This window comes from Mus caroli, chromosome 12 (assembly GCF_900094665.2).
Source record: "Mus caroli chromosome 12, CAROLI_EIJ_v1.1, whole genome shotgun sequence".
Taxonomy (NCBI): domain Eukaryota; kingdom Metazoa; phylum Chordata; class Mammalia; order Rodentia; family Muridae; genus Mus; species Mus caroli.
In genome coordinates, this window is record NC_034581.1 from 97,283,929 (window position 1) to 97,307,469 (window position 23,541).

A 23,541-nucleotide genomic window follows, 5' to 3' on the forward strand; every position below is an offset into this window, starting at 1 on the left:
GTCTTCTGCAGGTACGTGGCCAAGCCAAGCTTGTTAGAGTGTACTAGCTGGTTTTATGTGTCTCTCTCTCATATACACACTTTATGCCATGCACACACACATTATAACCATACATGCTCGCACACACGTGCCATCTTGTAGGAGAGACTGTGGCCCAGACAATAATAGGTGGATCCTCATCTTGGCCACGAATGCTCAGTTATGCAAACTTCTTAACCACTATTTAAACCTGACCCTCAGGTCAGGATCCTGGGGGTGGACTTTGGATGGGGGCAGGCGTGGTCCCTGGGTCTCTTTCCTTTTCTTCTCCATGTGGGCACAAAGATTAAATCTTTCTCTACTTTTCACTATTACTTGTCTGTCTAATCGGTAGTGGGTGGCCAAACATAGCTTGTTAGGGAAGTGTCTTAGTTAGGGTTTTACTGCTGTGAACAGACACCATGACCAAGGTAAGTCTTATAAAAACAACATTTAATTGGGGCTGGCTTACAGGTTCAGAGGTTCAGTCCATTATCATCAATGTGGGAATTTGGCAGTATCCAGGCAGGCATGGTACAGGCAGAGCTGAGAGTTCTACATCTTCATTCAAAGGCTGCTAGTTGAAGACTGACTTCCAGGCAACTAGGGTGAGGATCTTAAGCCCACACCCACAGTGTCACACCTACTCCAACCAGGTCACACCTATTTGAACAAGGCCACACCTCCAAATGGTGCCACTCCCTGGGCCAAGAATACACAAACCATCACAGGAAGCTAGCTAGAGTCCAGCCGCTGATCCCGATACCTTCAGTTAACATTACAGTCATTAGTACTTACAATTAAATCAGGTAAAGAGGAAAAAAATATATCATTGAGCAGCAGGGGAAGATGGCCCAGTCTAAAAAGTGTCTGCTACATAAGTGTGGCACCCTGAGTTCACTTCTCCAGTCACTGTGTTAAGTCACAAGAGCATGCATGTATAAACCTAGGACTAAGGGATGAGTTAGGGAGACAAGAATATTCTAGCAGCTCGCTGGCCAGTCGGCTTAGCTGAATGGACAAACTCTAGGTACAGGGAGATCCTGCCTCAAAAATAAGGTAGAGAGTGATCAAGGAAGATGGCTGACATGTTCAATGCTAGCAAGTGGGGCCCTGTAGGGTTTGGAGGGGCTTTTAACGCTATTGTTTGGGATCTGGATAGAATATGGGCACAGAATTTTATCCTGTAAGAAAAGAATACTTCCTGGTCCTTTAGGATCACTAGGCTAGAAACCTGAACAAGCTCCACACGAACCTGGCTGTTCTACAGTGCCCAGGAAAGCCCCCACAGCCCCCTCCACCTGCCCACAAGTCCCTTGACAGCAGCCACTTTGGCCTAGTGGACAGTTCATCTTGTTCCTATTCATGGTGTTATCCAAGGGCCTAAAACAGCATAAGGGGAAATACCCCCCAGACACAGACACAGACACAGACACAGACACAGACACACACACACACACACACACACACACACACACACACAAGACAAACAAGAGTTGGCAGATCCATCCAACATACAGGGAAGTCACAGGCCACATCCCAGTCTGGCTGCCCTCTGAGTGTGTGCTGGGAGACTGGGATTGAAGAAAGAGGCTTCTGGGGTCCTTGTACCTCAGCTCCCTGACAATGATCTCCTCTGAGCCACCTCAGGCACGAGGTGGCCCCTCCCAAGCAGAAGGACACCAAGTGTCTGGATGCACAGGCCCGAGCCTAGGGAGAGTGTGTCCCCTTCACCCTCAGACTGGTTGCCTCACCTGCAAAGCAAAGACAAGGAAGCACCCTGTCACAGCACACACCAGAGCCCCATCATCAGGCAGTCGCTCCAAGCAGAGCCAAGCCCACCATGCACAAGTCGGCGGCAGGGATTTCAGCTGAGATCACGTGAACATAGATTTTCTCTAGCTTCGATTTAATCCTTGTTGGCTGTCCGCCAGGATGATCCGAGTAATCCCTTCCCCAGAACTACAGGAACCTAGCCCCATACCAGGTGCTGGACTGAGCAAATCATATGTATTATTCCCCCTAATCTCCCAGTCTGAAGCAGCTGTGGCCTGGTGACCATTTATATGGGAGGCAAAGAAGATTCCAGAAGCCAAAACAATGAGCTCAGATTGGATAGCCAGTAAGCAAGGGGCATGGCCACCCTTGGGTTCTGTCCCTGTGCTCCAGAAAGCAGTTTCAAAGACCCTCTGCTTTCCTCAGGCAATGCTGGCTAGACACTTTGCCTGGAAGTGTCAGGCAGTGACAACAGAGCTGAAGATTATATCTGAGGTAACTTCTTGCCTACTGGCGGTACAGCATCTGCTGGGTATCCCAGCCAATGGGGTCTCAGCCAGTCTAACAGCTCTAGACTCTGAAACTCCAGGAGGAGGAACTGACATCTCCAGCAAAATGCTACTTCCTGACCTCTCATCGGGAAAGACAGGTACCCCCCAGCCCTCCACCCCACGGACGCATCCTGAAGCATCGCAGCCCGGGGACTCAATCCTGCTGGCAAGCCTACACACAGGGCATTATTTATAACTACCCAAAATTAATAAATTAAATCCACAAAGGGAGGGGTGGTTATATATAAAGCTGCCATCGAAAAGCTTAGGAGGTGATCCAATGCAGTATGCTGTGGAGTGTACAGGCAGAGGGGAGCTACAGACATCCACCTCCCTATGCCCACAGCATCTCAGTGGACCCCAAGGGACCGAAGTGAGTGATGATCTCCCCTGAGGAGGGTAACAGGGGTTCCTACGGGACTAGATAAGATGAGTCTTCTCATATTGTGCTACTTGGGGAGTTTCAGCCCAGCTCAGTATCTTGTTTCTTTAAGTTATCAGGTTAACCGTATGTAGAACAGGTGTAGAAGAAAAAGGTCTGGGTCCAAATCTAGCTCAGTAACATTTACTGAGAACTTGCTCTCTGCCAGGCACACCTGTAAGCACTTTACTTAAATTACTGCATTTAAGAGGCAGGGGGGTCTCTCACTGAGACCCCATGGCAGTAGTGGCCTTGTATCTGGGTGACTCGGACTGCAAATGATGAAGGAGAGAGCAGACAGCTGTAGGCAGTGACCTTCAGCCCATCTAAGCCTGTTTCCTCATCTGTCGGATGGAGCCCTGGCATCCGCTCCTGCATTCCTCATTGGACAAGGCAATGTTGGCAAAGTTTCAGCAATGAGCCAGCCCAGAGAAGGCTCCTGGGAGGCCCCACCCATGGAAGATGCCAGCTCGTGTCCTGGGGTTTCTTTGCTCTCAATCCCTCTAACACTTCATTAGTCTCAGTTCCTGGGGGAGCCACCACTTCTAATGACAAACAGGAGGGTCTTTTTGGGTCAGGGGCCAGGGCATGATGCCAGCTCCAAGACACCCTCAGCCTCCTATTTCAGAGAGACTGACAGAGTCTGGCTTGGCTAATCATGCCCACTGTGAGCTGCAAAAAGACTCCTTGGCCTGTCTCTGTGACTTCTCCGAGGTCAGGCCTGTGACCTGTTGTTCCCTTTGGATTTGCATGGCCTAGGACTGCCTGCTTGACCCAGGGCAGCAGACACACACTAAATGAGAACCTGGGGACAGGAGAGACTTGCAACATCAGCCCACCCGATCCAGCATCCCACCCATTCCTCCACGTAACAGGGACTGGGCACATTACATAATGTGCCACAGCTCCAAACAAATGTTATCTTGCTCAGAGAAAGAAAATGAAGCTGGAGCAAGATTAGGTCAGTGATAAAATGTCGCTGCCCAGAAAGGGCAGACCCAAATGATTTCTGACCACAAATCCTTACCCGCTACCTTCTGATCTGCGTGTATTCTCTCTATAACACATGCAGCTCTGGTCTGGGCCTCCGTGCTGGGCTTGGGTGTATGGGGTGGGGGTGTGGTGCTTCTCTGTGGGTCCTACCAGGTGGCTCCCGAGTAAGATGCAGACTCTAGCCAAGCAAGGGAAGATGATCCCAGGATTTTCTGGGCTGTGGAGCAAACACGGACACGGGAATCACCTTGTTCTAGGCCTGTGACCATCTTTAGAAAGGAGACACGGCATGGGGTGTTCAAGAGGCCCAGAGACTTTCTACAGTAATGTCCTCTGCCACATTAATAGCTATGATCCTGGCTCCCACAGACATAACAGAAGAGACAGGAAGACACATCAGCCTGGCTTCCTGGCCTAAGTCTCGTTACTCCAAGCAAGCCATGTGTATCTGGGGACCCTCCCTCTCAGCATCTGTCTAGAAGACTGGACAGTCCTACACACAAACAAGACAGGGCAACAGAGGAAGCAATCAGCAGTCCTCAGGGCCTCTGCCTCCTCACCTTAGCCGACTGTCAGCGTGAACACATAGACCATGGTGAGCCGTGCACTTTTGAACCCCTGGCCAGATACACTCGAGATGGGCCCTATAAACTCCATTCTATACAAGACTGCCTGCCTTCCCTACGTTTTCCACTGTGGGATGAAGATGGATGGCTCAGATCCCGACAACCCTCCCAGAGGCAAACTGCAACAGCCCCCTGACCCGTTCAATTACCCGCCCTCTGCAGCCTCACACACATTCTAGCTCTACCTCACCAGGGGGCACAGAGACTGAGGTCAAGGAACACCATGCGAAAGGACGCATGTTTGTACTCAGCACGCTCCTGGAGGACGTGCACAAAAAATTAATAATAAGCTGGAAGGGTGGCCTGTGCCCACCGGATGAGCACTGAGAAAATCAAGTGCTCACTGCAACAGCCCTCTTTGCTCCGGCCCTTTGTCTAAAAGGCACATAAAAGAAACAAACAGCTCCCTCACGAGTCACCCACAAAAGATGGTGCTTTGTTCCATCCTCGTACTCCTTTTCCTGAATCCCAGTACTGCCCCGGACGGCTGCTTTGCACTGGCATTGCTCCGGCCAACGAACGGGGAGGGTGTCAGCAAACGAGGAGACACGGTGAAGTTAGAGAGTGGTGTGGACCCTCAATCCAAAAGACTACTGTCCTTGTCAGAAGGTGACACACTGGGACAGCACACTGGGGACATTACACTGGGAGAAGACACTGGGGACATTTGGGAAAACACAAGTTAACAGTCAAGGCAAAGATGGGGCTATCACATCTGCAATCAAGGAAGGCCAAAGATCCATCAGAGTTCTAGGAGCTTCAGAGAGGGCCTGCTGCAGGCTCCCCTCACAGTTCAGGAAAAAACCCTGCACTTTGACCTCCTAAGTGTCGGAACATTCCCATTTCAGACTGTGGACTTTGTCACAGTAGCCCCAACAAGTAAATGCAGGGTCCTCTATGGAAGCAGCACTAGAGAGACCTGGAAAGAGTGATCCAAGTGAGGCAGGCACATCTGGGAGTATCGAGGACAATGTGGTGAATGGTGTGCGTTTGAGGAAGGGGTAAGAAGGGAAGGAAGCTCAGAGCTGAGGACGTATGATGGGAAGTTGGCTAGACAAATGTGGTGGTACCTATTAGCCTGACATTTGAGAGGCGAAGGCAGGAGTGCTTCCTTGAGTTTAAGGCCAGCCAGTGTCATATAGTGAGACCCTGTCTCAAAAAGTAAAAAAGTAGGCCAGAGAGATGACTCAGCCTGATCACCTGAGTGTGACCTTCAGGAGAGACCCAACTCCCAAAAGCTGTCCTTTGGAGTTCCATGTGTGTACACATGCATACATATGCACACACATGCACACACACATGCACACGAAAGTATACATACACTATTAATTAACAAAGTATGTTTTTATAATTTTTAGATTTATTTCATGATCTTCTGTGTTTTGCCTGCATGTATGTCTGTGTACCATGTGTATGCTTCCTTCCAGAAGAGGTACTAGGCCTTCACGTGGGTGCTGGGAAGTGAACTCAGATCCTTTGCAAGAATGAGGGACTCTTAACCACTGGGCCAACTCTCCAGCCCTAATACAATATTTTAAATTAGAAAGTATTTACAGCCGGGCGGTGGTGTCATAAGCCTTTAATCCCAGCACTTAGGAGAAAGAGCGGCCGGATCTCTGCATTTGAGGCCACCCTGATCTACAGAGAAAATTCTAGGATAGCCAGAGCTACACAGAGAAACCCTGTCTCAAACAAACGAACAAAAAAACAAACAAGGCAAAACCCAAAAGTATTTACAAGTCGGCATTCCAAGGATGGTGGGGAGGTGCGGTGGTTCAGCGGGGTATTGGACAGTCTCTGTTTTCAGAAATTACTCTGGAAGCTGTATGAAGCAATGCATGAGCTGTGTGGACACTGTGCCTCATGTCACATACTAACACAGTGCTTAGAGCTGCTGTCACCTTCATGGCTCCATGGAACAGGAGGCCCAGATAAGAATCCCCAAACGGGCTGGGCGGTGGTGGTGCACGCCTTTAATCCCAGCACTTGGGAGNCAGAGGCAGGAGGATTTCTGAGTTCGAGGTCAGCCTGGTCTACAAAGTGAGTTCCAGGACAGCCATGGCTATACAGAGAAACCCTGTCTCAAAAAAAAAAAAAAAAAAAAAAAAAAAAGAATTCCCAAACCACAATGCTGTGAAGGTGGGATCTCTGTGTGAACCTGAGCCACCACTGTTCCTGTTTATAGCCTGAGGTCTGAGCTTGAAAATGCGGGTCCCTAGAGGTGGTATGAGAACAGCTAGCTGCCTGTCCCCCTCTAGATCCCACTCCAATGCTCCAAGCTTTCTCCCTTCTCCTCCACCCTGGCTTCAGGCCCAGGATGCTTTCTGTGCTGACGAGGGAAAGCATCTCAGAGTCTCAATGCTTCATTTATCTTTCCATGTTCCTCCCAGAAAGCAACTGGCAGCCCCCACCAACGTGCCTAAGAACTTCCAGGCCCCAGACAGTCTCCTCTTGCCCTGGTTAACAATAAGGAGAGAAAACCTCGGAGTCTACGTTCTACAAAGCCTACAGACTCCTTCTGAAGCCTCGGGGTAATGTTCTTTCTATATTCATTTCTTACCAGTCCAAAGACAGCATCCCTTGAGGCAGTTTCCAACCTGGTATTTGACATAATATTAAGGGGTATTAACCGTCTTCTTTAACAGGCTGGTGAACCAGAGACAGGCATTGCTGAAAACTGCCTCATTCATCTGGGAGAATTCCAGAGAGTGAAGCAGAATTCAAAGAAATGTTGAGATCCAACTAAACCCTCTGCCTCTCTAGGGAGTCGGGGGTGGGCGTGGGGGGTGGAATACACACACACACACACACACACACACACAGTGCTGGGAGAGCAACTTCTAATTATCCCCATCCTAGTTGACTTATGTCAGCCTGGCTCTAGCTGGGACCTTGGCAAATCACTAAGATTCATGGGGAGGAGGGGGATTGCTGACTCTAGAGCCATGAGACAAAGCGTGGAAGCTCAGGGCAACAGGTGACAAAGACCAGCAACAATTGTGTATTCTGGGAAACTAGTCCCTCATCCTCCTCCTAGGAGTGGTCTTGGAGCCTTTCACAAAGGGCCTGAAAGGTTCTGTCTCACTGGTCATCAGTGTGAGCCACTATGAAGGCTTTGATCCATGGATGGTGACAATGTGTGCTTGTGCCCTGGATCGTCACCATAGGGTGGGTTTGAGGTTCTCCAGGTCCACATACTCAGCAGGAGGGCCCCAGTTGACTCTCAGAGGCCTATGATGACGTGTCATTTGTTATCGTGGCAATCAGAGAAGCAAGGGTAAGTCCTTGGTTGATCTCACCAAGCTGAGGGCAAGCAGGGACAGGGTGGATGGGTTCTCATGGATGGAAGCTGAGTTAAACTAAGTGTACCAGTCACAAGGACTACGGAAACACGCCACAGAACCCATGGGCCTCACTTCAGTTACAAGGAGATGGGGTGGCTTCCCATCCAAAGTCCTAACAGTAGCCAGAGAACACTGGGGCCATGAGCACACTGGAAGGACATTGGTCATAACTAGACTGAGACCAGATGTGATGCCCTGGGGACAGGGAAGGGGGTGGGAGGGCCCTCACACCGCCAGGATTGATCTAGAACAAGAATGCAAACAAAGGGAAGAAACAGAAAGGGACAGCAGAGACGAGGACACACCATGCCCGCATGGGCAGAACATGGCCAAGGACTATGTGAAGGAGCTCAGGACTTGTTCCAGTCAAGAGCTGGGGTTGCGGCCTGTTTCATGGTTTTTCTCCACTATTAGAAACTGAAAGAGGAGTGGGCTCTGAGGCTGGGGTCCCAGGTCCCTGTCCAAATATGAGGGCCAAAATTAGGCCAGTGCTTTCCGGTTTCCTAATCTCTGGCTTCATGCCTTTCTCCCATGGCCCCATTTCAGAATCCTTCCCCAAGCATGCTAGAATGAACTGGGAGGTGGCTTCAGCCACACACCACCCGCAGAGATGGGGAGTTTCTATGGCAACCACCTTCCAGGGCCCTGCAGGAGCAAGCTGACTATGGAAAAGTCCACTCTACCAAGGGCAAAGCCATCATACTCTGCATCATACTGGGATGCAGAGGGGCTCCCAAGTTTCTCAATTGGACCCAGAACCTCTCTTTCCCAAAAATGTTCCTACCCTCTGGAGATCCTTCAGTCACCTCAGAAGTGGACCTCAGCCCCTCCACCTTCTCTTTTCGCTTGTATGCTCCTCCCCAGGATGGAAGTTGAGGCGGGCCCCCTCCCGGCTTGATATCCGGGGTTCTGTGCCTTCCTCTGGAGAGCAGGGCCTGTTGCCTGGATGCCTTGGGAACTTTGTGTCATGCAAGAGGTTAGGGGCGCAAGGAATGTCTGTGCTGGCTGTGTAGATATGTAGTGGCCCACCCACCAAGAAGGGCCAAGGAGAAGTCAGACAGGTACCATAGTATTCACACATGTGCTCCCTCCACAGATGGGGACAATGAATGGTGGGGGAGGGGGCTTCAGGGAAAACACAGTGTGCTGTTGAAATATAGGGGCTCAGCATGACTAGCCCAAGGATATGGTAGCAATAAGAGCAATTCAAGTCCACTCAGAGGCGGTGGATGTAACGGAACACATTCACCATTAAGTCCCAAATAAACATGGAAATGTTGCCTAGGGGGCCAGGAGGTTTGGGAGATCAGCAGACAGCTTTAAAAAAATAAATAAGTAAAATCAATGTTGCCTGGGAAAGAGGGAGGACAATCCCACGTGGCCACGCCAGACCCTCGTGAGTAGGAGAACGTGGTCTACCAGGCACATGCAGTGCTGTTGTGGGTGGGAGCAGGTCCAGCTGATGGGAACCTGAAGCATCAGGTACTACCAGGCCTACTTGGCACCAAGAGGCAGCAAAGGCAGGATTCAGCTAACCTGGAGTAGCCTTCTGCCAGAGCCTTCTCTTCGGCTGCCAGCCCCACTGTTCCCTATAAGAAACCAGCATCTGAGAAGGCCAGCACCTCGGGTCATGTGGGTAGTGGGCCTGGTGGGACATGGCCACGTGGTACTAAGGGGCCTCTTTGTCCCAGCTTTACTTGAACACTGGGGAGCCTAACTCACATTTTTCTCCTTCCTAAGTAACATCCTTAGAGTCTGGCAGCTGTCCTGGAGGTGTCCACCAAGCCCAAATCCACCCCTTCCCAGAGGAACCCATGACCAGAGAGCCGTGGGAGCAGATAAGAGAGCCATGGAGGGAGTCACTGCTGGGAGAAGCCATTCCTGGCCCGGGTCACCTGCACCCATCTAAAATGGTCAGGGCGCTGGGATAGTTTCTCTAAGTCTGTATGAGAAGAATTTCAGGCACCTCCCAAAATTCAAGATAAAACTAAAGATGATACCAAGAAAGCACAGGGTAACATGCCTTGGGCTCCCAATACCAGCGCCTTTCAAACGAACACAGCCAAAACAAAATGTGACAACCAAGATGCTGGCAGGGATGCGGGCCCCATCTGGCCCTGGAAACCTGTCACTGCTGGTGACAGTCTCCCGAGTGCTCCCCACCCCCAACCTACCCTCTGCTTTCTGAGACCCATGTGGCTCATGACTCAACCAGACTCAGCCCTGGAGCAGCTGAGGGCTCTCCCCAAGGAACACTGCTCCATGCCAGAGCTCAGGGATCATCGCTAACAAACTGCCTTCTCTCCCACTCAGTACCCGGAGGGGAAGGCGGGGGGGGGGGGGGGGGGGGGGGAGCGGGGGGAGGCTAAGAAAAACCTCTCCATGCAGACAGGGATTAGGGCTGAAAGACACTAGCTGGCACAAGGGACCAGAAGAGATTTACCTGTTGCCATGGGGTGGGGGTTCCAGTGTCTCAAAAACACCCGCTGAGAGGCTGAGAAAGCCTCGGGACACACAATGCCTCCCTCTGACAACGCCCCTGTAAGTTAACAATGCTCCCTTTCTGCTAAACCAATGACCCCTGCTTATCAAAGGAGTCTGCCGGGCCAGGCTACCACACAGGAGGACCCTAGAGGCTGCTGCCCTGCTCCCCTACTGGGTAGCTACTACTCTGGATCTAGCCAGCCCCAGTTACTGGGAATTGCAGAAGAAACCCCAATCTAGAACAAATCTCCTAGCCACCTGCTTTATGCTGCAAGAAGCTGAAAGGAGAGGGTAAGACCATCATTGCTAGTTGGATGGTAGTGGCTCATGCCTTTAAGCCCAGCACTCAGGAGGCAGAGGTAGGTGGATCTCTGTGAGTTTGAGGCTAGCCTCAAACACAGGTCATATATCAAGTTCTAGGACAGCCAGAACTACATAAGAGAAACCCTCATATGTTTTGTTTCATTTAAAAAAAAAAAGATCATCACTTTTTCATAAAGGACATCAGATGGCACCTGCATGGAAGGGAGGGGAGGGGCTAGGGAATACAACGATGACATGGGTGGACAGGACAAAATAGAGGCATCTGCCTTCCTTTCAGAGATGGCTATGAACCAAACCCATACTGACTTCCAATGAAAATTCAAAGTCGACTAAAAGTTATTAAAAGCATTTCTAGACCCATAGAGGTTGGGCCTCACAGTAGAAAGGAAATGGCAGCCAGAGACTAACCTGGACTGGGGACACCCTCTGTGCCCACTCGCAGTCATCTGCAGAGTCAGCCAGTCCCAGCCACCCCAAGGAACCAAAGGCCAAGCAAAAACTCAACACACAGGGTTGAGATTTAAACCCAACCTCCAGGTAAGGGCAGGTGTGAGAGCTGAAGCCAGAAAGGACTCAGGTGACACTTCCTCTGCAGGCCTCAGACCTGAGACTTCTCCTGGGTTGCTTGAGAGAGTCCCAAGCCACTGTAAGGAAATGCCACTGTAAAGAAATGCTTTTCCCCCCTATCAATTTAACTCACGGCCAGTGGTGGCGCACGCCTTTAATTCCAGCACTTGAGAGGCAGAGACAGGTGGATTTCTGAGTTCGAGGCCAGCCTGGTCTACAGTGAGTTTCAGGAGAGTCAAGGCTGTTAACTCACGGCTGTTTTAAGGGATCTAAAACTCCCACATAACAGTACCAAACAATCACCTTGATTTCTGAGACATTTGGTAACATTTTGTTATGCATCCTTGTAACTTTTAACCGCCCCTCCCCCTCCCAAAAACTGGGGTTGTGGTGGGGAGAAGCTTGGCTGCCACTTTCCGATCATGTGCTACAAGGAACACGTTCCTAAGATACTTTGTATCTTCTAAAGTGCTACCAGCAAAAGGTCAATGCAATGTCATTTATTGAACCAATTCCCACCATTTAACATTTGGCCACTTCCAACTGTACAATTATAATAACACAGGAAAAGGAAATTACACCCATATGCCCTTGGGGGGGGGGGGAGAGAGTGGAGTGAGTTTAAGGCTGAGAAAGCACTTTCCACAAAGAACCGGGCTCAGGCAGGCACCTGAAACCTGGTCCCAGGGGAAAGGGGCCGCTCCCTCCAGGGCGGGCCAGAAAACAAGGTTCCCTGAGAAGTCTTCCTAAAAGTTATAGGCTATTTCCTGCCTTTTTTTAAATCCCACCTGAACTGAGGCAGCATCCTAAGGAGGATGCCCATCAAGTTTGAGAGGATTCTCTGATACCCCCCCCCCCCCGCCGCCCCCCCAGATGTCACAGTATGTATGCCACCATACTTTTTTTTTTTTCCTAAAAATATGGAACGCTTCACAAATTTGCGTGTCATCCTTGCGCAGGGGCCATGCTAATCTTCTCTGTATCGTTCCAATTTTAGTATATGTGCTGCCGAAGCCAGCACTGTGCCACCATACTTAACACCGCAGGCTTTCTCTCTCTTACCCAATGAAGGCAAGGCTCTGAGTGCCAGAGTCTCCCACCCACCTGCCTCAGCCTTCACGCCTTGTTCTTTGCTCATGGTTGTGTCCAGGGGGCTCGTCCCCCAACCTACCTTGCCCTCACCACATGTCTCCTCTTGTCACCAGAGGAAGAGGGTCTGGAAGAGGTTGGGCTGTTCCTCTCAATCAGACCATATGTATAGCTATGAATTCCAGCAATGCTGACTTCCTTCGGGGCTAAACTGCTCGAGTTTTAGAAACAGCTATCTTTATCACCCAGAGAAAAATACAACACAGGAGTCATACCCACTTCACAGACTAGAAAACTGAGGACTTAGAGGATGCATGTGAGGGGACATGGGGCCCAGCTGGGCTCAGACTGGTTTCATGTAGGGTCTGAGGGCCCACAGCTCTCTAGAGGTAGGACATGACAGGAAAGACAAACAGCTATTTGCCCACCAGGTCTACATAGTGAGTTCTAGGTTAACCTGAGTACACTACTTCTCCACCATTCCTGCCCAGCCATCTCACAGTACCAAAGTCACCAAGATCCCCCAAGTGCCAGCACCCACACCACCCACACATCTGCCTCTATGGCTTCAGCATGCGACTCCTCTAGTTCTCGCCTGCTTGCTGCACCCCACCTCTCTGAGGGACATTTAAATGCCCCTCTGCACTCTGGGAAGCCGGAAGCCGCTTGGCACTCCCTGAGCAGGAAGTGGCTCTGTGCCTACCCTGGATCACTGCCACGCTCACTCTCTGTGACCGTCACCCTCGGGTCAGGCCTATGAAGTGGTGGGAACCAGCCAGGCTTGGGAAGCAGGAAAACTAAAAACAGCCCTGGAGGTAGTGGCTGCTAGCTGGCTGGCCTGGGAAGAGAGAGTTACTAACTTCCCACAGCGGCACATCCTCACCTGTATGAGAGACAACTGAGACCCTCTACACAGACTACGCTGTAGGTCAGATGAGACAGACAGGCACCCCAACTCCTGCCACTGGTCCCAATCTATGTAGGCATGCAGGGCCAGCAGTCCCAGTGTGTGGCCTGGGCTCCCCAGTATCATTTGCATTCACTGTAAGGAAAGAGGAGATTCAAAGAAGCTACCGGGCCAGAGCCAGGCTACAACTAGGCAAATGGGATGTGAGGGGGTCTGACCCTGCTCCGTGACCTCTGTGAACAAATGAAGCCATGAAAGGAGCAGTCCTCTGCATGCATGGATGCCGTACTTTCTCACCACACTGGACAGGGTCCAGCCTCTTCCATAACTTCCCTGGGGCTCTGAGTCCTTGTGCTACAAAATCCCCCTTCAAGCATTTCCTCCTTCCAAAACCCTCCCATGATCCTCCCTGCTGGTTTGGAGGCATCCCTACTCTCAAGATGGAATACCTTGTACACAGCAAGTGTTATTCTAAAATCCTAGGGGTTCAGCTTCTAGGATGTGAGCAACAGAACTCACCAGGCTGGCCGGGGTAACAAAGGGCCTCACTTGAACGCTTCTGTGCAGCTCAAAGAAAAACAGCAGGAAGCCAGAAGAGGCCTGCTCAGAAGCCAATTGCCCAAAGGTACATAAAACCATCCCCAGCAGCAGCCAGTAAGGCCCATCGCCCTGCCCAAGCCAACTGGTGTCCACCATACTTCACCTACAAGTTTCCTGCTCTATAGAGACACCATGACAGGCATTCTGATGAGCCAGCCAAAAACAAGGTCCTGTGTGTCTGCCTCTAAGGCTAGAAGGGGAAAAATATCTAGACTACAGAAAAGAATCCTTGCGTATAAACTGGGAGGGGTCAGATGCTAGGAACCCCCCAAATACATTGCACTTCTACCACAATCCTTGCCCCTGTCCTCTAACCTTAAGCTCCTGGGAGCAAGACTCTCATCTCACTGCATCTGTGTCCCCCACTGCACTGAATGCTACAGGTGCCTACCAAGTGATAACAATGATGTCACCCACCCCACACAGTCCTGAAGTACTACGCTGAACCCTCACTGAGCTAATATCTGTCCCTCTCATGCGCTGGGCATGGTAACACACACCTCTAATCCCAGCATTTGGGAGGTAGAGGCAAGCGAATCTCTGAGTTTGAGGCCAGCCTGGTCTACAGAGTCAGTTCTAGGACAGCCAGAGCCTCACAGAAAAACCCTGTCTCAAAAAAAAATTAGAATAAAATAAAATAAAAAATAAAAATAAATATTTCTCTCTCTTTATAACACCCAATGCAATAGGGCTAGTTAGTCATTTCCCCAGTTAAGGATTTAACCTTCTAAGAATGCTAATACATGTCCTGGATCTCACAGTAACAACCCAAGCTTCAAACATAGGCAACAAAAAACAGACGCCCTTTTCTACTCTGCTACTCCTAGTCATTTTCTGTTCATCTGTGGCTACTAACAAACACAGGCCCTCTTCCTCCCAGCCAAGCAATTCCAACCTAGAAGCCCAGGTGACCTGAACCACAGGGATGCTCATTTTCAGGTCCCCTGTGTGCAGTTTCACCATTTTGAAGAAGTTAATATAACACACACACACTGGACAGGACAAGAGAGAGAGAGGGCTCGAACAGAAACAAGACGAGCTGGGCCCTGACAGCATCGAGGCAAAGATCCAAACTCAGACCCGTGCCGTCTCCATCTCCCACTGGGGCTGCCAAGCCCTACAGCTTGTGGGAGAACCCGGTTTGACAGGGAACTCAGGAACAGAGGCAGGAGCTGGTGAGGCACAGCAGGGTCTCCTTTCCCCTGGGAGGAACAGAACTTCAGTGCTCTCTCAGATTTGACTTCAAGTGCAAACTCTCATGCATGCCATGGCTAGCTTCCCACCAAAGCCTACACTTTGAGGGAAACCTTTTTGAAGCGTCTTGGCATCAGCTTAAATATTGACCTAGGATGGCCGAGTGGGCCACAGGTGAATTAAGAACACAAAGGCGTGCGTGCGGGAAACAGCAGCTCAGTAGATCATACAATTGGGGTGCAAGGTTGCAAATCTACCCCAGTATGCACAAAAAGGGTCCGTGTTTATTCTTCTGACCACTCTAAAACTCCCAACACCCACACTGACCACTTTCTCATTTAGGGGCAACTTTCAATAGGAAATCCATGCACATCTGGCACACAGGGAATGATATCTGGGTGCAAAATGCCCCCTCCCAGATGAACAAAGGGCACCAGAAGGATGTGCCCACACATGGACTATGTGCCCACACCTGGGCAGCCTCAACTAAGCGGTAGGGGGTAAGTCCCATCTGGGGCTCAATGGAAATCTGCCATCTGTGACCAATGAACCACAGGGCTGAAGGGCTGATGAAGCGGGGTCCAAGCCACAGAAGTGTGTAGAAGTTCCAGGGGGCACCCTAAGCCACAGCCTCTCTTGACCCCACAGCAGAGAGCTGGTGTCATGACTGAGCCCTGCAGGGAACTTGATCAAAGTTCTTGTTGCATTGCTTGCTAGTTCTTCTTCCTCTCTCAGAGGCCCCAACATGCACCTTGCTACTACCATCCTGGTTGCAGCTTTGCTCCTTAGATATTTCTAGCCGCCAATCTGCTAACCCATACTCCTGCCCACAGCCAAGTATCAGTCAAATGAAAAGCCGATCCCAGATCCTCAGCTACAGGCACTCTGGGGAGTGATCAGCCCCTCACTTCCCTCTTCTGCTGCCTCGTCACTCTGGAAGTCAGAGCCAGAGGCTGCAGGGGAGCCTCAAAAGACCCAGAGAACACCAACTTGAAATGGCCACCGCAGACATGACCACGAAGCTGGCAAGGGCAAGAACAGAGCAACTTGTTCACATGCTGGCAATGAATTTAAAGAAAAATGTAATAAACGTTTGGTAGGACTCCATCTGAGTTTCCAGTCTGTCAGAGTCCAACCCCTTCTGCACAGAAAGGGGAAGCTGAGGCCCAGCCAAAAGGAAGGGGGCAGTGACTAAGTAAGGTTGGTAATTACTGAGAAAGCCAGCATAAAAACTCACAACCCCGGCCATCAAAGCTGAGTGACTGCAGAAGGACTGACATCGGACAGACTCTGGGGCTGGAGTTGTAGGGCCCTGCAAACACAGGACCCAGAGCCACCTGGGGTCATTCACAGTATTAAGTGACTGAGCCACCATCTGGGGGCTGTAGATCCTGGAGGAAAAGGGAAGGAGGAAGAGGAGGGGAGGAGCTGCCCAAGGCACGCCAGCTCTGCAGGGTGTGAAGAGGGGTGCGGCCTCTGTCCTCAGTCCAGCCAGAAGACAGACCCGCTAAGCATGAAGCCTCGGCAGTTGACTCTGACACTGGCACCCAGAGTCCAACCCCATTAGGTCAGGGCAGGGGCATTTAAAAGACTCGCCCTGGTGAGATCTACCTAACTTCAGAGCCCTAAATTCACAGCCCACACCTAGAACCTTTGCCTAAGCTGACCGTCCAGCGGCTCACATTCCAAGTCCAACAGTAGCCTGCCAGGCATCATGGCCTCGCTAGTCATGCACAGACAGCACAGAACCTCTACCCAAGGGTAAACAGGGAGGGACCAGGTCCCTCTCTGGTCAAACCTCAAGGCTTTGCCAGTTAGTTGTTAATGCTCAGCTTCCATAGTCCCACTGAGTGCTGGACCAGGTGGCCAGCCAGGAAGCCACAGGGCCAAGTCAGTGAAGCCTTTTAATTCAGCTCCCTTGAGGCCCCCAAGGGACTCTGCTGAGGACAAGAGGGCCCGAGTTCCCCATGACTGTTCCACAAGGCTCTGCAACCAAAGACGACAACACAGGACACAGAAAAGCAGAGTAGGCACCGTAACGCTCAAACCACGAAAGCACCAGGGTCTCTGCCTACATGTAGTCAGCGAACTGGGTCAGAGGACCAAGACTAAAGGTAGGACTTAGACCCTCTAGTTCAGATGTTTTTTTGCTGTTTCAGAACTAACTTCAGAATCTCGTCTCTATCTTGGGCAAAAAAGGCCAGCCCACCTTGGGTAAGACCTGACAAAATATCCTTCCTCCTAAAAATGTTCTCAGCCACTCAAAAATCTTCCAAGGCTCCCAGTGCCCTAAAATAGGACACGGTGCTCCTTCCAGCTCCCTGTCCTTACTCTCGCCTCACCACTTCCTAAAGCAGCTCACTCCTCTGGTCAGACCAGCCCACAGCCTGGGCACCTGGCCCCAGGCTCTCCACAGTGTATACAAAGAGCTCTCGGCCACCAGCCCTTCCACTGGAGAGGGTCCAAAGCACTTACACACCAATCCCTTCCTCCCCACGGTACGATGAGCTCAGCTTCTGGGACAATCATTAGCTTAGACCTGACCACTCTTGTGACCCGTGCTCAGGATCTGAGGCATACATAAACCAGCCTGCAGGACATCAGCCCAGGGACATTAGAGCCCTTGCACAGGTTGAGGCTATTCCCATTTCCTATTTTGTAGGGAAGGAACAGGCATAGAAAAATAACACTAACTCAGGGCCCAATGGTAGCACCAGGTTCTGCATGGGATGGGCCTGGTCGCAGCCTCTTCTCCCACATGTCACCCCATGCATTCTACATAAAAGGAAATTGTGAGCCATGTCCTTGTAACAAAGGTGATAAGGCCAGAATACAGGAAGTGGTAAGGGTGCAGAGCCCAGGTCACTTCTCAGGCTTTAGCAAGAGCTCTGGTGCCCCACCCGAGGCCTTCCACAGAGGGCTAGGTAAGAATAAGAAAATCCAGCAGCCAAATGTATTGCCAATAGAATGCCCAACTGGAAAGGGAGAACACCTGGGTACCGGGATCTTCCCACCATCACCGTGACCTGTACCCCTGCCTCATGGCATCTTCCCTGCCTTCTGAGGTAAGTGGAAAACACATCAATAAATAAGAACATCAGTGGAGGATCCATCAGGTTCTAGCACTCTGGTGACATCACCTACCCAGGCTCTACTGCAACAGCACTCTTTGAAAGAGCACTCATAAGGTGTATGTACACACACACACACACACACACACACACACACACACACACACACACGGCACCAAGCCTGGCTGCAGTCCATGCCTCAGCCAGTGAGGCTGTACAGGGTGGGGCTGGGTGGGTGGTACAAGAGACCTCTACTGTGTTGGGCTTTCTTCCATCTGTCTCCTACCTAAGCACCCTTTTCCAAGTCAAAGGATAGAAGTCGGGGAGGGGACGACACCAGGGCAGAAGAATGGGAACAGGGGCTGCTCGAATGAAAGAAAGATCAATCAAGCCCTCTCCCTTGCTGGTGACCTCTCCCACTGCTGCTTCTAACAGTCCTTGAAGCTGAGGCCTGTGGGCAACTCAGTTCCCTCAGAGGGTCTTCCCCCCCAATTTAAAGGCATATAAGTCCAGGTAGATACGTGATCCAGGCTTGGCCAATGAGAATATCACATCGCATGGACTAGTGACTGACACATGTGTTGAACAGTGTCCCCCAGCAAGACAAGCTGAAGTCCTCACCCCCAGCAGCTGTGTATGTGACTGTATTTGGAAACAAGAAATTGCAAATATCATCAAGTTGAGGTAAGTCAGGTCATCAGAGTCATGCTAATCTAGGTCTCTTCAGGAAAAAAGGTCTCCTCAGAAAAACAAAGATGGAGGCTGGGGAGACAGCTCAGTGGGAAAGCATTTGCCTCATGGGCACAAGGACCTGAGTTGGATTCCTCAGAACTCATGTGCTTATAATCCCAGCTCTGGGGAGGCAGGCGGGAGGCTCCCTAGCCGCCGGCTACCCAGGCCACTCTCAAAAGGAGGTAGCCAGCATTCCTAAGGAGAATACTCAAGGCTATATCCTCTGGCCTTGGCCTCCCCTCTGCCTCCTCCCCTATCTCTCCCTCTCTCTCCCTGTCCATCTCCTGAAAAGCCATGACTATATAGGCCTATACACAAAAGATGGCCAAGGGAAGACAGGAAGGCAGAGACTATATAGTTCTCCGCTGTTCCAGGCCAGGACACCGTGGGACCATATCTGTAGCTGGAGGAGGACTGACTTACTCCAGGAGGTTCTGGGCCTGTCATCACTGACTTCAGACTCCCAGTCTCGGGAGCTGACAATAAGCTTCAGTTCTTTTCAACCTCAGTTGAAAGTTACAGAACCTGCCAGATCAATCAGAGCCAACCACCCCAGCCAGCCCCGAGTCCCAAGCTGAGTCCTGGCTCAGGGAAGCTGATAAGCCGAGGGGATACAGTGCTGGCAGCCATCTTCTCATGACTTGGCAAGGGCTCACCCAAAGTAACTTTCTCAGAGAGCCTGAAGAAACATTTCCAATGAGACGGTGTGCATCTTTAATGACCTGAATGAAACCCCTCTGCCCTGGCTCTAGATCTTCTCCATGCCTTTAACAGATGCTCCCCCTCGCCTTTCCAGCTATGCTCAAGATATATGTGTGTGTGTGTGACGCCCTCCAGGGCCTTTACATTTCTCATACATGGGCATCATTTTCCTCTAAAGCATGTCTAAAGGAGCCTGACACCCAGCGACCATCCATCCCCCAAAGGACCTAAACTTTCCACACGAGCACTAAGATCCTAAGTGCCGGGTTCTCTATGGCCAGCAGTGTCACCCTGCCAAGTTCTGCTACAAACAGGCTAACTAGTTCTTACCCTAATGATGCTTTTCAAGGTGGGGGTTTCTCTGTGTAGCCCTGGCTGTCCTCCAACTCAGAGATCTGCCTGTCTCTGCCTCCTGAGAGCTGGGATGAAAGGTGTACGCCATCACCATGGCCAGCTTGGAATTTTCTTATAACAAAAAAACCGGTTCCTCCACCAGGCAGTGGTGGCACACACCTATAATCCTAGCACTTGGGAGGCAGAGGCAGGCAGATTCTGAATTCAAGGCCAGCCTGGTCTATAGAGTGAGTTCTAGGACAGCCAGGACTATACAGAGAAACCCTGTCTCAGAAAACACACACACACACACACACACACCAAATAAAAACAGTTCCTTCAAGCTCAGATTGATAAGTAAAGAGGTGCTGGATTTTAAATAATGACCCAAAACAGCTTTTATCACAAAAACAAAGTTTTGGAGGTAAGTATCTCAGGTGCGTCAACAGCTTGATGCCAGCAAAAACTGAGGATTTTTTTTCAAGTTTCCATTCTGCAATGTTTACCATGGTCGACTTTGGTTCACATCACAGTAAACATGGCTGACTGCCACAACTCCCAACAGGGCACCTGGAAGAGAGAAGGGGATGCGGCCAAGGAGCTGTGGGTTTTTTTTTAATAAGACAGGAGATGCTCTTTATGCTGCTATCTCATTGGTCAGAAGTAGGTGAAACACACCACTTGGTGCAAGGGAGACTGTCGGCATGAACTGCCGAAGCCAATCCAAAGCCGTCCAATGCAAAAAGGGGCAGTGAAAGGTGAGGGTGAAGGCAGGCTCAGAAGCTAAGTCTACAGAGAAGAACAAGGGAATCGCCAGGCTTGGACATCCTAGCTGTGCAGGACACTGAGGAGGGTCGTGAGCTCAAGGCCTGCCTGAGCTACAGTTATTCTGTACAGTTAATGAGAGCTTGCCTCAATTTTTTACAAAAGGATCTGAGGTGTAGCTCAGAGCATTTACTTAGCATGTGCAAGGAAGGTCCTGGGTTCAATCATTCACACTGAAAAAGCAAGCAAGCAAGCAAAAAAGAGTGAGAGTCTACTCGACCCTTGAAATCCTTTAAAAACAAATCACTCTGTAGCTTCTAAGTTGGCCCTAGGGTAAAGTAAACAAGTTCACAAGAAACCTTTCCCAATGCCTCGTGTGCCAGGTCCTCTGCTAGGTACTGAGGTGAGTGCCAGGAGCCCACAAAACTTGCAGAGAGTGCTTGCAAGGCCAACGCAGGAAGCACGTGGTGGCCAGGGAGCAGGAGGGCTGGTACGTTCTGTGCCTGGGTCTAGAGAAGAAGGTGGTGGTATACTGAGATGGGTTCGGTGCACATGCAAATAGAGACAGCATGTTTCTAGAGTGGCTGGGCTCAGGTACCTCCGAGCTCAGGTACCCTCAATATGAGGCTTGCAGGGAGCAGTGGCTAAACCCCCTTCCTAGAAGGCAGCTCCCAGCTGCCTCACCCAGTCCTCAAAGGTCTTTGTGAGGAATGCTTCCCTGGACAAAGCAAAAGCCAGGGGCAGCAGGCCGGAGGAAATATGTTCCCTGCCTTAAATAGAAGCGAGCCAGGGCTGGTGGAGAGCTTGCAGAGGAGGATGGGCCGTGGGCTAGAGCGCTTTAAAGAAAGCTCGGTGGTTTACTGTCTTACCGCCTATGCCAACCTGAGGCGGCACATCTTCCAAGAGATCTGAGGTGACTCTACTCTCTACCACATCCCTGTGAGGGGGGTGGGGAGGGGTGCTGGGTGGCAGCTCTTCCTCTCCTGCAGGCACAGTAAAGTACCTACCACTGTCTCGTAGGCATTGCCTACGAGAGGCCACACACTAGCAATTAATTAAGGGATACACCACACATTCCAAAGGATTCTCCAAGAGCCCCAAGGCGAGCAACTCTCTCAATACGGGAGAGGCTTAGAGACTGAGCCAGCACTGAAGGCTGACAAGGCACAGTGCTGCCGGGACTCTGAATGCATTCAAGCACAGTCCAAGGACCTGCCTGGGCTCCTGTAGGTTCCTTAGTTCCTTCACACAGTCAGAAAGGTGGCAGGTCATGGTACGGTGGCCAAATGAAGAATGTTGAGAGACAGTAAGCAAAAAGGGCATGAGAGGAGGCCCCCTCCGGAGGACCTGTGTGGGAGAAGTCAAAATGCTTTGATCATAGTGCCCAGAAGGTGCTGAGGGAGACTCCAACTTCACCCAAGACATTTTGGTCTCCTCATCAAAGTGGAAGTGCTGTGCCTGGTGTATTATCTCTCTGCCAGGGGGAAATGAGCAGTGAGCCAGTTACACCACTGGCATCACCCCCTGGGGTATGACACCAGGTAGGTTCCCAGCAGTCTGCACACACAGGGACCGAAGACTTTCATCCCAGGACCTGACCTCCACACCAGTGGGCCCCATGCTTTCTGATCGCAAGTTTTTCTTGACAGAGAACCCAGCATGGAGACTGCAGAGTACAGACAGATCAAAAGCTGTCTGTTTTAAGAAAGGGGTCAGGACACCCCAAGCATGGGTGCCTCCTCCAGGACCCACAGTGTTCACGATAAGAGTCAAGGCTGAAAGACCACCATACTATCCCTTCTTAGTCCCCTAATCAATGAATTTAGAAAGCACTTGAGCCCACAGACTCCTCAGCTTGTTGGCCGGCTGCAAAGCCAAGCAGCTCCCCAGTCCCTGCCACCACCCACACAGGGACACACTTCCATGTCCCTCTGTACAGAGAAGTGTCAAGAGCCGCCACCACCCACTTCAAGAATTGTGTCACAAGAAATTCTACCACATCCCAGGCGGGAGAGCACCAGCCCCCTCACCCTGCTGTAGCCAGAACAAACGTGGGAGGAGCCTGCATCCTGGCAGGAGGGTGCCACCAAAGAGGCAGCTGAGGGAGCAACAGAGTGCTGGGTGCCAATCCCAGTTCTGCCCTTCACCGGCTCTGTAATCAAGCGAATCTTTCTGAACTTGGGTGTCCACAGCCAAAAGACAGGACAACCCACTGTCCTTAGTCCTTGTAGGACTGGATTTGGGTTTATAGGAGGGATTTTTTTTTTCAAGTGCTTTATAAAGCACTCCCAAATGTTAGCTATATTTACATTGATTTTTATTGCTGGATTCCCAGGAGCCGACTCGGCTTCTATTCAAGGCCTTTTGTGACTGATGCCAGGCACCCTGACAGGCTGAGCAGAGAGACAGGCTGCTGACCCCATGGGACTGTCAGACCCTGGACACTGAAAGGCCCAGGACTCGTGAATTCCCGGCTCCCACCCCTACTGGGGGGGGGGCAGTATCCAGATTAGATGTTCTAGCTGTCCAGGTGGGGGTGACAGGGGTCCCTAGTAAGCACAGAGATGGCCTGAGAGAGACTCAGTGGGCTGGAGTACATCCCAAGTCTGACCTGACCTCCTGACTCAGTCTGCCCTGCCACAACCCTCCCCTGCAAACCAAGTCTCCCAGGACTGGTGACACAGGCAACGCCTGCTGACTTGGTCCCCTACTAAAAGCAATGCAAGCTGGGAAAGAGTCAGCTTCTAGACAGCAGGCCTGGGAACTTTGGAGGCAATGGGGAGGCAAACAACCAGAATGTGAGCCCATCCATCCCCACTGCTGTTCAAAACTGTCCTGAGGCAGGCAGGGCTGCTCAGACATGCAGCAGCATCCTTACCTGGGAGCAGACAGAGCCCCACACTCTGAGACCTCACTCTCCCGTGCGGGTGCAGAGACTCTGAGGGGAGCCGGGGGGGGGGGAGGCGGGAGGGGGCTACCAATGTGAACTGTGTGGACCTTAAGAACCACACCCAGCTAAGAACCACGGCTGCAGCCTGTGCCCT

At 51.1% G+C, this 23,541-nt stretch overlaps 1 protein-coding gene and 1 non-coding gene across 3 annotated transcripts in view; both read right to left on the reverse strand.

Moving 5' to 3' along the window:
- Itpk1 (inositol-tetrakisphosphate 1-kinase) overlaps nt 1-23,541 on the reverse strand; it is a 136,480-nt gene that overhangs the window by 63,125 nt on the left and 49,814 nt on the right. The window lies entirely within an intron of this gene.
- Nucleotides 12,019-12,125, reverse strand: LOC115032898. Its single transcript, XR_003838546.1, has one exon. It is a non-coding gene; the product is annotated as a U6 spliceosomal RNA (small nuclear RNA).